Consider the following 11,480-nt stretch of genomic DNA (forward strand, 5'->3'; position numbering starts at 1 on the left):
AGCGGGGCCTCGCGATCCTTCTGACTTTTTGGGTTTCCCCATAAAAATCATTGACTACTTCTTTTATTCCTTCTGTTTCTGTTTTTAAAACCCATCATTGTATTTTAACCCTGTCATTATCCTACCTTTGCTAACTATTTTCTTAAACTACCTTGTACAATTCTCCCCCTCCTTACTTCTTAAAATAACCCCCTTACTTTTCTGTTCTGATAAAAAACGCCATTTCCCTTTTTACTACTTTAATTTTATGGTTAAAATACCTCTGCAGTCCCACCATGCATCTATCTTTTTCTTCCCTATCTCTCTAAAGAAGGTCCTCGTCCTACCCTTCACCATTTCCCGCCACTGTGCTCGTGTGTCAAAGAAGTCCTGTAGCTTCTGCCACTGGCTGAACTGCTCCCTGTACTGACTAACTACTCTATCATCTTCTAAAAGGGAGCAGTTCAGTTTCCAGGGACCTCTTCCCACAGTCACTCCCGAAGTTAGTGAAAGGGTGCACGTCAGCATTACGTGATCTGAGAAGAAAGCAGGGGTTATTCTAGCATAAGTTGGGTTACAGTCCCGGGTAAACAGTCAATGCAAGAGGCTCTGGTGCCATCACCACTGGTCCAGGTGAAGCCCTCCTCTCTTGGATGCAAGGTTTTAAAACAGTCAGTCTAAAATCCCTGCACAACCCTTGTAATAAAACACTTGACCTATCTACCTTAAAATCCTCTCCCGCCCCTGTCTACTCCACTTAAAACACAGTTGAAATCCCCACCCACCATTAGAGGATTCCTCCCTAGCATGTGGGACTGCAGGTCTTATAAAAGTGTGCACCGGTCGTCTTTATCATTAAAACCATACACATTTAGCAGATTAAAACCCCTCCCTATAAAAGTGCAATTGGATAAAAGAGCACGCCCACCAACCTCCACCGTGCTCCCCCTCACCACTACCTGTGGGGTCTTGATTGAAATGGCAACACCGTCGTTCTTATTAAAATTGGAACCAATCCAAATGGAGGGCCCATGCTGCCACGTATCCTCCCATTTGCTGTAAGAGGACAAAAAGGGTAGACCACCCTCCAGTAATAAAAACAGATCTGTTTTAAACCTTTGTAAAAAGGATAAAACCGACTGTGCTCTTATTTCCGTATTTACACTCCTAACATTTATAGTGGTGATTTTAAAAGCCATAAAAGGGGTGAGTAAAAACAGTGCTAAAAGAAAAGGCATTTTCAACTGTTAAACTTCTTAGGGATAAGCGTCCCGTCAACAGGACAGTTGTAAATCATGCAGCGCCGTGTGTCACGAATGCAGATTTTAGAGAAACAATAAATGACGGTACATATAAGCGTCTTATCGGCTGAAAGCTTAAATTCTTGTTAATATAACTCCACTCTCCAATTTACATTAGCTATTACTGCGAAAAAATGACATGCTATTGTTTGAGGAGAGCTCCTAAAAACAAAACACTTCTTTCTCCGCGATAGGTTTGATAAATTCACCTCTGAAGGTGAAATGTGTACTTACATTCGGAAATCGTGCTCTGATTTCTCATCCAAAGGGTCCCAGAGATAACATGAAGTGTCATTTTGTTAGATAATTCCTTTTTCAAAAGGTCCATATAGCATGGACAATCGATTTTGTATTTCCACTCGTTCAATTTGCAAGGAATCTGAAAATCTAACCCTAAACATTGTTTCAACCAGTCAAATCATGTTCGTATTTATTCCTCAGAGATCCTAGAACGTAACCAGACTTCACTATATCATTAGGAGTGTAGTATATCCTATAGGACACCAAATTTGGTCAGAGAGCGAAGCCTTCATGGCGCGATGATGACGCGGGCGGTCTGCACTTGATTGACTGTAACTTTGTCAAATAAGCACCAATCGGGGTCAAATAAAGCTAGCTAGATAGCCAGTGAGCTGGGCTTTACGGGTGTGTGCTGCTAACCTTGTGCGACAGCAAGCCTTTTCCTTTTGGACAAAAATATGGAGAATATGGAGTGTTATGAAAACTGGATGTTTTGCAAACTTTGAACTTACAATATGGCTGCTATTACTGGAAAAGCAAAACCAAAGTCCAAGTATACAGATTTGACGATAGGGGGCAGTATTTGAACAGGCGGATAAAAAAATGTACCCGATTTTATCTGGTTCCCAATCCTGCCCAGTAACTAGAATATGCATCTAATTTTGATTTGGATAGAAAACACCCTAAAGTTTCTAAAACTGTTTGAATGCTGTCTGTGAGTATAACAGAACTCATTTGGCAGGCCAAAACCTGAGAAGATTCCAAACAGGAAGCGCCCTCTCTGACCATTTCTTGGCCTTCTTTGTTATCTCTATCCAAAACAAAGGATCTCTGCTGTAACGTGACATTTTCTACGGCTCCCATTGGCTCTCAGAAGGCGCCAGAACGTTGAATAATGACTCTGCAGTTACTAGCTGAAAAACAGTAGCGAATTTGGTAAGTGGTTGATCTGAGAACAATGAGACGGGCGCACGCGTGCACGAGACGACACCATTTTCAACTTTGAGTCTTTGAACGAAAACAGGATTTCCCGGTCAGAATATTATCGCTATTTTACGAGAAAAATCGCATAAAAATTGATTTTAAGAATGAATGACATATGGTTGAGTTGCGTGATTTTCACTATCTGCAGGTTGGCCATATGAAAATAGCTCTAGGGTGTTTTTAACCACTTCCGGTTGTCACAGGAAGCTCTTACTCAACACACGTTGTCTTTGGGGTAGACTTAAACAGAATCCTGAATATGAAGTCTCTACCTTAAGAATTGACTGAATGACACATGGTTGAGTTGCGTGATTTTCACTATCTGCAGGTTGGACATATGACAATAGCTCTAGGGTGTTTTTAACCACTTCCGGTTGCTCCAGGAACCTTAGAATCGACACAGGTAGACCTCATAGTAATCTGATGGATTGTTATAGAATACATGTTCATAAGGCATGCATAACCCACATAGGCTTCAGGTTGAATTTAGGAGAATAGTCAATGTATTCCTATGGGGAGAGAAGTCATTGCACACTGTTTGATCTAAACAACTTCTTTTCACTATGAGGGGTTAATGCCACAGGGTCCAGGTTAGGCTTGCACAGATCGGGAGGACCCCAGGAATGCTCCTGAGGTTGAATTGTGCTTCTAACCCTAACGGTTCTCTCACTGTCACCCAAAAGCACTTGACATATTGGTGCATGCATCATTTTGGGCCTAGTTTTCTCACGGTCGCTGCGCTCCGAGCGAGCTACGGTCAAGCGGGGCGTCTCATTGAACTCGGCACAGCCTAGAGATAATGGTAATGCCATTGCAGGCTCTTTGTGTCTTTAAGCACCGCACTGTGTCACTCCGTCCTTGCTGTGTGTGTGTGTGTGTGTGTGTGTGTGTGTGTGTGTGTGTGTGTGTGTGTGTGAGAGAGCTTTTCTTTGACATCTGATGGGATAAATGACTGATTTACAGATCATGAGGGTTGCCTAGTCACACAAATGAAGTTGTGGAAAGATCTGACCTTTTTAACCCTTCAAAACAGCCCCAATGACACCATTTTAAGGCACTTCTGGTTGACACAGGAAGCTGAACGTTAGGCTCTTATATAATATTGAGTTTTAAGTGTTTCTGTTAAGAACTGACTTATTTACAGAGGGTTGAACAAGTGTGTGTTGTTTCAGAAAATCACAGAAATCTCACAGAGCTCCGAAACCCGCCTTAACGGACTCATCTGAACACGCTGCAGCTGGATCTGTAACTTTTTTGAAAAAAAAACCTCCTATGGTTGAATATCACCAATGTGCCATTGTACAATTTCTCTGAAATTAACATTGGTAAATGCATGGTTCTTTTTCTGCTGACACCGTAGGCTCCTGTAGTTTGATGTGAAGCGGTCAAATCAGCACTCTATTTTCATGTTTGACTTTCAATCCCAGAAAAATGGCCTTAACTCGAAAAGCGTCGAGGACTCGACTCCATCCTGTTCGGGGCCAACTGACCATTATGCCAAACCCACGTTCACCGAGTTTCGTCTTCGAAGTCTTTTCCGTTTAGGAGAAAAAGCCGTGTCGTGGTCGGTGATATACGTTACGTTTGCAATATGATTCCGTTCGCCCTCCCGTGGAATAATCCGGAACTGCAAAGAAATGACCAAAATTTGAAAATGTTATTAAACGGAAACGGAAGGTCCGAGAGACTCCGTTCGATGACTTCCTGGAAGATCCGGCCCCTGTGAGCGGCCCGACGCCGTCCGCAGATTTATCGGACGTAGTCGGACGTCTAGTAATGGAGCGTACATTTGCAATATGAACTTTCTCACTGACCATACGGCTTGCGCACGTGAGTTCCCTTCATGTATGTAAGTGTTCCTCTCCACGGAAGTCTTTAGTAAAAGGCGAAAGGCTTGTGCGTAATGAAGAGAAACCAGAGTCGTATGGAAGTCAGAGGTCGGGGCCAGAGACACACACTGTGCACTATAGGCCGGGTTCCCCCTTACAACATCTAAAATAACCCCAACCCTAAACCCCCCTTCCACCTCTCCCGAGCAGCATGCTGCCTCCACTTCCTCTCTTCCCTCTTCATCCTCCCCCTCAAATCTCCCTCCCCCTCAAATCTCCTTCCACCCTCCTCACTATCCCTTCCACCCCCCAATCTCTCCCTGTCTTGACCATGTTCTGCCTAGCTTCCCACAGCCCCCGCTTAAAGAGGCTCATGAGAAGCCATAGCAGAAACCTATCCCTATCTGTCCCTCTTGCTCTCCCTTCACCTCTCTCTAACTTTGCCCATGTCAACACAAAATCCCCTCTTACTCTTCCCAACAACACCCGTGCCCTAGCCCATACCACTCCGACAAAGGCACAGTCCCAAAAGACATGGCGCACTGTCTCCTCCCCGCTACAAGATGGTCTTGGGCAGGTGGGGATCGCGCCAAGCTATGCCGGTACATGATGGAACGTACCGGCAAACACTTGTTTGGAGGCTCAACCAATTCAGGTCCTTGAACCTGTTGTCCAGACCCCGCGCCTGCACTCCCTCCCAGACCACTGCCGGGATGCCCACCACAGGCGCCGGACTCCCTGCCTGTCTGACCTCCTCATACATGTGCCTGTGGTCTAAACCTACTCGGGCAACTTCAACCTCGGGGTGCGCACGCAGCCACTTGGCCGCATGGCCAAAGTGCCACGGCAGCTGTTCCGCCTGAGGACCCGTGTTAGACCACACCATTACGCTTCTCGCCTGGTATGAGAAGAACACCCGCAGGAGGTAACCGGAAGGGTGTATCACTGGATGAGCAAGCTCTGTTAACAAAAAAGAAACAAAAAATGGTTCCAGCTTGAGGGGGAGATGTGGTACCCCCCTCCCCGATGGGACAGAGCATGCGTGCCCTGGCGACCCACTCGTACCTGCCACCCCACATGAACTGAAACACCAGCCTCACTAGAGGCCTCCTCAGACAAGCCAGCAATGGGTAGATGTACGCCAAGTACAATAGAGACGGCAATACATCCACCTTGAGAACCAGGACCTTGCCTAAAAAAGACAAAGACCTAGCCCTCCACATCGCTAGCTTCCTCTGTACCACTGCGATACCCATGTTCCAGTTCAGCGTCGCTGAGCCGGAGGTCTCAAAATGGACCCCGACAATCCTCAGGGCCCCATTACAGAGAGATTACCCTCCGGTCACATCCGTCCTACCACTCCATCTTCCGGAAGACTTTGTGTGGTTAAGAACCACTCCTGACACTCGGGTGAAGTCACCAATAATGGCAAGGGAGCACAAACACACACAAGCTGCATTCAATAACAATATTCTTATTTGTCTTATAAATAGAAGGCAGATGCTAACTGACAACACAAGGAACTTTGATCCTATTTAAAAGGCAGGAAAGACTAGCCCATAGAAGCTGCATTTAGTCAATTCATCATTAAATTCTTACTACACGGCAGTGTTGCTGATGAAATAATGCAAGAGCACACCCTCGTGGACAAAATGCTTACAGCACCTGGTATTCCCAGGCGGTCTCCTATCCAAGTACTAACCAGGCCCGACCCTTCTTAGCTTCCGAGATCGGGCGTACCCAGGCTGGTATGGCCGTAAGCCAGAAGCAATCTCTTGGTACAACATATAAAGTAAAAGTGAGTCTGATAAACAGACATTGCATTTTCACCAATTAGATAAGCAGCTTGAACTTTGTGTCACTGAAAAAGTAGAAGAATTTACAAACACTGTAGCCATCACTTTTTAGCACAGGTAGTTGGATAAAATACAAACAAACCTTGCTTACATTTCAAAGCGAGGGCACATATTTCAGCCTTGTGGCAAAAAACGGACAGAGGGTTTTAATTCCACCATGGAAAACACACAGCCATCAGACACCAGTCCAGTTCCACTCACCAGCTTTATTTCCTTTCATCATTTGAACAGGGCAATGCAGCACAAAGCACACACAAGCTGCATTCAGCAACAATATTCTTATTTGTCTTATAAATACAAGGCAGATGCTAACTGACAACACAAGGAACTTTGATCCTATTTAAAAGGCAGGAAAGACTAGCCCATAGAAGCTGCATTTAGTCAATTCATCATTAAATTCTTACTACAAGGCAGTGTTGCTGATGAAATAATGCAAGAGCACACCCTCGTGGACAAAATCCTTACAGCCCCTGGTATTCCCAGGGAGTCTCCCATCCAAGTACTAACTAGGCCCGACCCTGCTTAGCTTCCAAGCTCAGACGAGATCGGGCGTACCTTTTTTTAATTTTTAATTTTTTTAATTATAAAAATCTTATTTTACAGTATTTTCAATTCAATATGCAAAACCTATTCAATCAACACAAGACTAAACATAGGTAGGCATCCAATTTACCCACTATCAAATAAAACCAAACAAAATAAAAAGACCAAACCAACTTCATACAAACATTACCTACAAGACTAAGATAAAACAAATTCAATGAAATTAGATAGGTTAAAAGCAAACCCCTATCAAATAAAAACGAATAAATTCTCAAAAACAATTATTTTAAAATGATTAATGATATCTCTCCAAAACTTTGCACATCAAAACCCATACACCAAACCACCATCCTCCCCCACAGCAATGAATCCACAATCCTTCACAAACACACTCAAAATCCTTCTGCCTCGACCTATGCATCAATCCCACATCCTTCCTGACCATACCTTCAAACACCTTCCACACTGTCACCCTTTTGCCCTCAAACCTTGCCAAGTTCCTCCTCGAATATACAGCATAAAATTCAATAATTCAATATTCACCCCCTTCACATGCTGACACACTCCAAACAATACCAAACACCTCCAATCAACCCCTCCTATTAACTCTACTCCCCAGTACCTTTCTAGCATGTCCCTCAACCTCACATAGAACCCAGCTACCTCAACACACTCAAACATCATGTGCATCAGATTTTCATCCATAACTCTACATAAGTCACACACATGAGACACTGACCTGTCTACCTGATGTAACACCACCTTGGTAAAAACCCGATTGTGCCTCAACATAAAATCAAAATGTGTACATTCAAGACTGTTGAGCCTCACTACCATATTCTCCCACAACCGCTCTACATCCAACCCTGGAAACACTTGCCTCCACACTTTCTCAGATGCAGGCGCCTTGACCTTCCTGGTAAGAAGAGCCCAGTAGAAGGCCCTCACCTTGGTAGAGGATAAGGCTTGCACAGACTCCCCACATTTCACCTGCATCTCAGGCAAAGTCTCTAAAACCCCCTTACTCATGTGATTGTCCAGCAGCCTCACCCACTCCCCTGGAAAACACTCCTTTATCCTCTCATACATTCTCAACACCGTCCCTTTCCTGACATCCTCATCTACATTCCAGACAGTATCTAAGATTGTCCTGATCAGGCAGGAACCCCGGCACCACCTCATACCTAAAGTCCCTCACTCTTATCATACCCGCCCTCATAAGAACCTTACTCTCCAGCATCTTTCCCTCAGATTTCAGCAATGGGTTCATAAAAACCGGTAGATTCAAAATCACCCCAATAGAGTCACACTCATAGCTAACCTGCGGTAAAAACTCTGCCCAGGCCCTGAACACCTCCTGATAAAACGCAGGCACCTCTGCATACATGCTAGGCTTTAGACACATTAACAACCCATAATCGCCGCATCCTCCACTCCTATGCAAACAATCCCTGAAAAACTCCTTCCACCCCTGACCCTCCTCCCCATACAAAAACTGTTTCACTCTCTTAACCCGTATGGCTTTTCACTTAACCTCCAGATCTACTAATCTCAACCCACCCCTATCATAATCTGCTATCATCACATCATGAGCAATTTTCACACCCATCCCACCCCACAGGAACCCAGACGCTACATTATTCATTTCCTTCAGAGCCCATACAGGCATGTCCAGAACCCCTAAAGTATACACACATTTTGACATCAACAGAGCATTCACCACCACCACTTTCCCCCTCAATTTTAATTTCTTTTGTTTCCAGTAATTCAAAGTCGACTTCATTTTATTAATCAGCCCTGTCCAAGTAAAGTCTCTCGCCTCCAGCTCATCAACCCCAATATTCACACCCAAAATTCTCAAATGTTCCGTAACAGTCTTAAAAGGAATGTTACTTGTAGACACAACCGTATCAGAAACGCATAACATTTGAGATTTTTCAACATTCACCTTAGCCCCAGAAGTTCTCCCATACACATCAAAACACTTCATCAGACAATTCACACTCCCTCCATCCCGCACAGTACAGGTGGTATCATCAGCGTAATGATGCAGCACACTAACGCCACCCCCCGGCAGGTCTACTCCATGCACTCCTCTATCCCGCTTAACAAAAGCAGCCAAAGGCTCAACTGAGATGCTGTACAGCAGAGCAGACAGTGGACAACCCTGCCTAACAGACCTGCCCAGGGGAAAGGGATCAGTCAGCACACCATTACACTTAACGACACTGCAAGCTGACCCATACAAAAGCTTCACCCACTCTTTTATACGAGGCCCAAACCCAAATCTTGCCATGGTCTCTAACAGGAACCGATGCTCCACCCGATCAAAGGCTTTATTCAGATCCATACAGAGAACCACCCCACCCACATCCCCCATGTGCCTCACTACATCCCGGATAGTGCAGAGGGTGTCAACTATATCCCTCCCCGGTACCCCATAGGCCTGAGTAGGTGCTATAATGCTACCCATCACCTTTTTCAACCTATTGGCCATTACCTTAGCAAGCACCTTATTGTCAGAGTTCAAAAGGGTCATCGGTCTGTAGTTCTCAAGTTTCAGTCGACTCCCCTTCCTTTTGTACACCACATTCAACACCCCCAAAGCTAATGATTCTGGGACTTCCCTCCTCTCCTCCATGCACTCAAATACACGCAGCATCAGTGGGGCTAGTATGTCACTAAACTCACGGTAAAACTCTGCAGTAAGACCATCTGAACCTGGGCTCTTATTCAAATTCAGGCCTAAGATTGCAGCTTTAACCTCTGCCAATGTAAAATCGGCATCACACATCTCCACATCATCAGTTGACACCCTTACCTCCACTGCTTCTAGCACACTTCTCATACACACGTCATCCACCCCGCCTGAAGTAAATAAACCTTTATAAAAAGAATGCACTGTATTCAAAATACCTTCCAAATCTGTCACCCTCTCCCCCCGCTCATTTAAAAGCTCAGTTAGAAAACTCCTTTCCTGCTTCCGCCTTTCTAACCCCAGAAAAAAAGCAGTACTCCTCTCCCCCTCCACTACATACTGCGCTCTACTCCTCACCACTGCCCCCATACACCTATGCCTCTCTAAGACCTTCAACTCCTCCCGCAGCCTCAGGTAATCTGCAATATCATAGCCTGGACAATTTTCTATCTTTTCTAACTCAAATAACAGGTGGGACTTAAGAATCCTCTCTTCCCTCCTTACTACACTAGCCTGTCTTGCAAAAGATATTGCCAGCCGCTTGAACTCCCCTTTTAAACCTTCCCACCACACACACACATCAGACTCAAACAGAGGATCTGACATGGCCTCATTCACACACTCTTTCACTGCTCCCTTAAACCCCTCATCCTTCAGCAGACTGGCATTAAGACACCACAACCCCCCCACCCTCCCCTCCCTCGACGCACCCAGCCGGAAAAGCAGAGCATCATGGTCACAAAAAAATGTGTGGGAATACTCTACACCCACAACCAAGTTCGCAACCGCTCTATGAGCAAGACACAAATCTATGCGTGACTGCCTGAGCTCGCCCCTCACCACTTGTCTGCGAGAGAACACCCGCTTATCTGGATTCCTCTCCCTCCATATATCCACCAAATCCTCATCCTGCATTACCTTTAATAGCGCGCCACGAGAAGAGTCAGAGCAAAAATGTGCGCTACTTGAGGCATCCAACCTATCCATCCATACATTAAAATCTCCAACAAGCAGACAGTTTCTCCCACATAAACCAAACCCTTCTCTCAATTTCAGTATTAGGAGCATACACATTGTACAATGAATAATCCACATCTTTAAACGTGAAACCCACTCCCACCATTCGACCTTCATTATCAGCACATAACAAACTTAAATTAGACACATCTTGTTTAACCAAAATAGCTACTCCACATGCACGCACAGTACCATTGCTCACGTATATTTGTCCATTCCATCGCTGTCTTACATTATCCATATACGGCTCAGTCCAGTGAGTCTCCTGAAGACATAATATGTCCGCACAGAAGGCTTCCAACACCAGCTCTAGCTTTTCTTTGCTACGAAGTCCATTGGTATTGATAGAGACAACTCTCACCATAACGGATACAAAGAGGAGGAAATCAATCCAGTCCGTCATGATAGATCTTTTACCCTTTTCTTCTTCTTGGCTATCAGGTTATTTTTATTATCCCTCCGCTCAGATTGTATAAACTCCATCTCTTCCCCCGTCATCTCTTCTCCAGACCCTTTACGCTTGTAAGAATCATCCCGAGCAGGAGCCATCACCTGAGAAGAGCCTCCCGGGACTACAGACACCTTCGGGATCTCCACCGCACCCCCAGAATCCGAAGCCAATGCCTCTCCAGTTGCTTCTCCCGTACACCACGCTACCCCCTCCTCTCCACCAGTAACGCCCTCCAACTCCACACCGTCTAGGCTTGAACTGATATCCTTCCCCTTGGAGACCACCTTTCCCATAGGACATGGCCCCTTCTCTTCTTCATCCTCCGACTGCCTCTGGTCTTCTTCATCCTCCATCTGTCTCTGGGACTCCTCCCCCATGCTGATTTCCTCCCCAGATTCCTCCACCTCTCTCTCCTCCACACCATCTCCGCTGATGACCTGATATGACAATCCAGGAGCTCCATCACCCTGGGTACAGGAGCACTGCCTAACACTCCTCCCGCAACCAACAAAACCGCGTTCTCTTCTCCCTTTACACTCTCTTGCGTAATGCCCCTGCTCACCACACTTACAGTGCCTTGCG

General features: G+C 45.4%; 2 pseudogenes; both read right to left on the reverse strand.

The window, feature by feature from the left end:
- Window positions 1-4,353: 4,353 nt before the first annotated feature.
- On the reverse strand, window positions 4,354-4,421 carry LOC115170284 (uncharacterized; annotated as a pseudogene).
- A 1,565-nt stretch (window positions 4,422-5,986) lies between these two features.
- On the reverse strand, window positions 5,987-6,095 carry LOC115170278 (uncharacterized; annotated as a pseudogene).
- Between the last annotated feature and the right edge of the window lie 5,385 nt (window positions 6,096-11,480).

This window comes from Salmo trutta, chromosome 31 (genome assembly GCF_901001165.1).
Source record: "Salmo trutta chromosome 31, fSalTru1.1, whole genome shotgun sequence".
NCBI lineage: Eukaryota > Metazoa > Chordata > Actinopteri > Salmoniformes > Salmonidae > Salmo > Salmo trutta.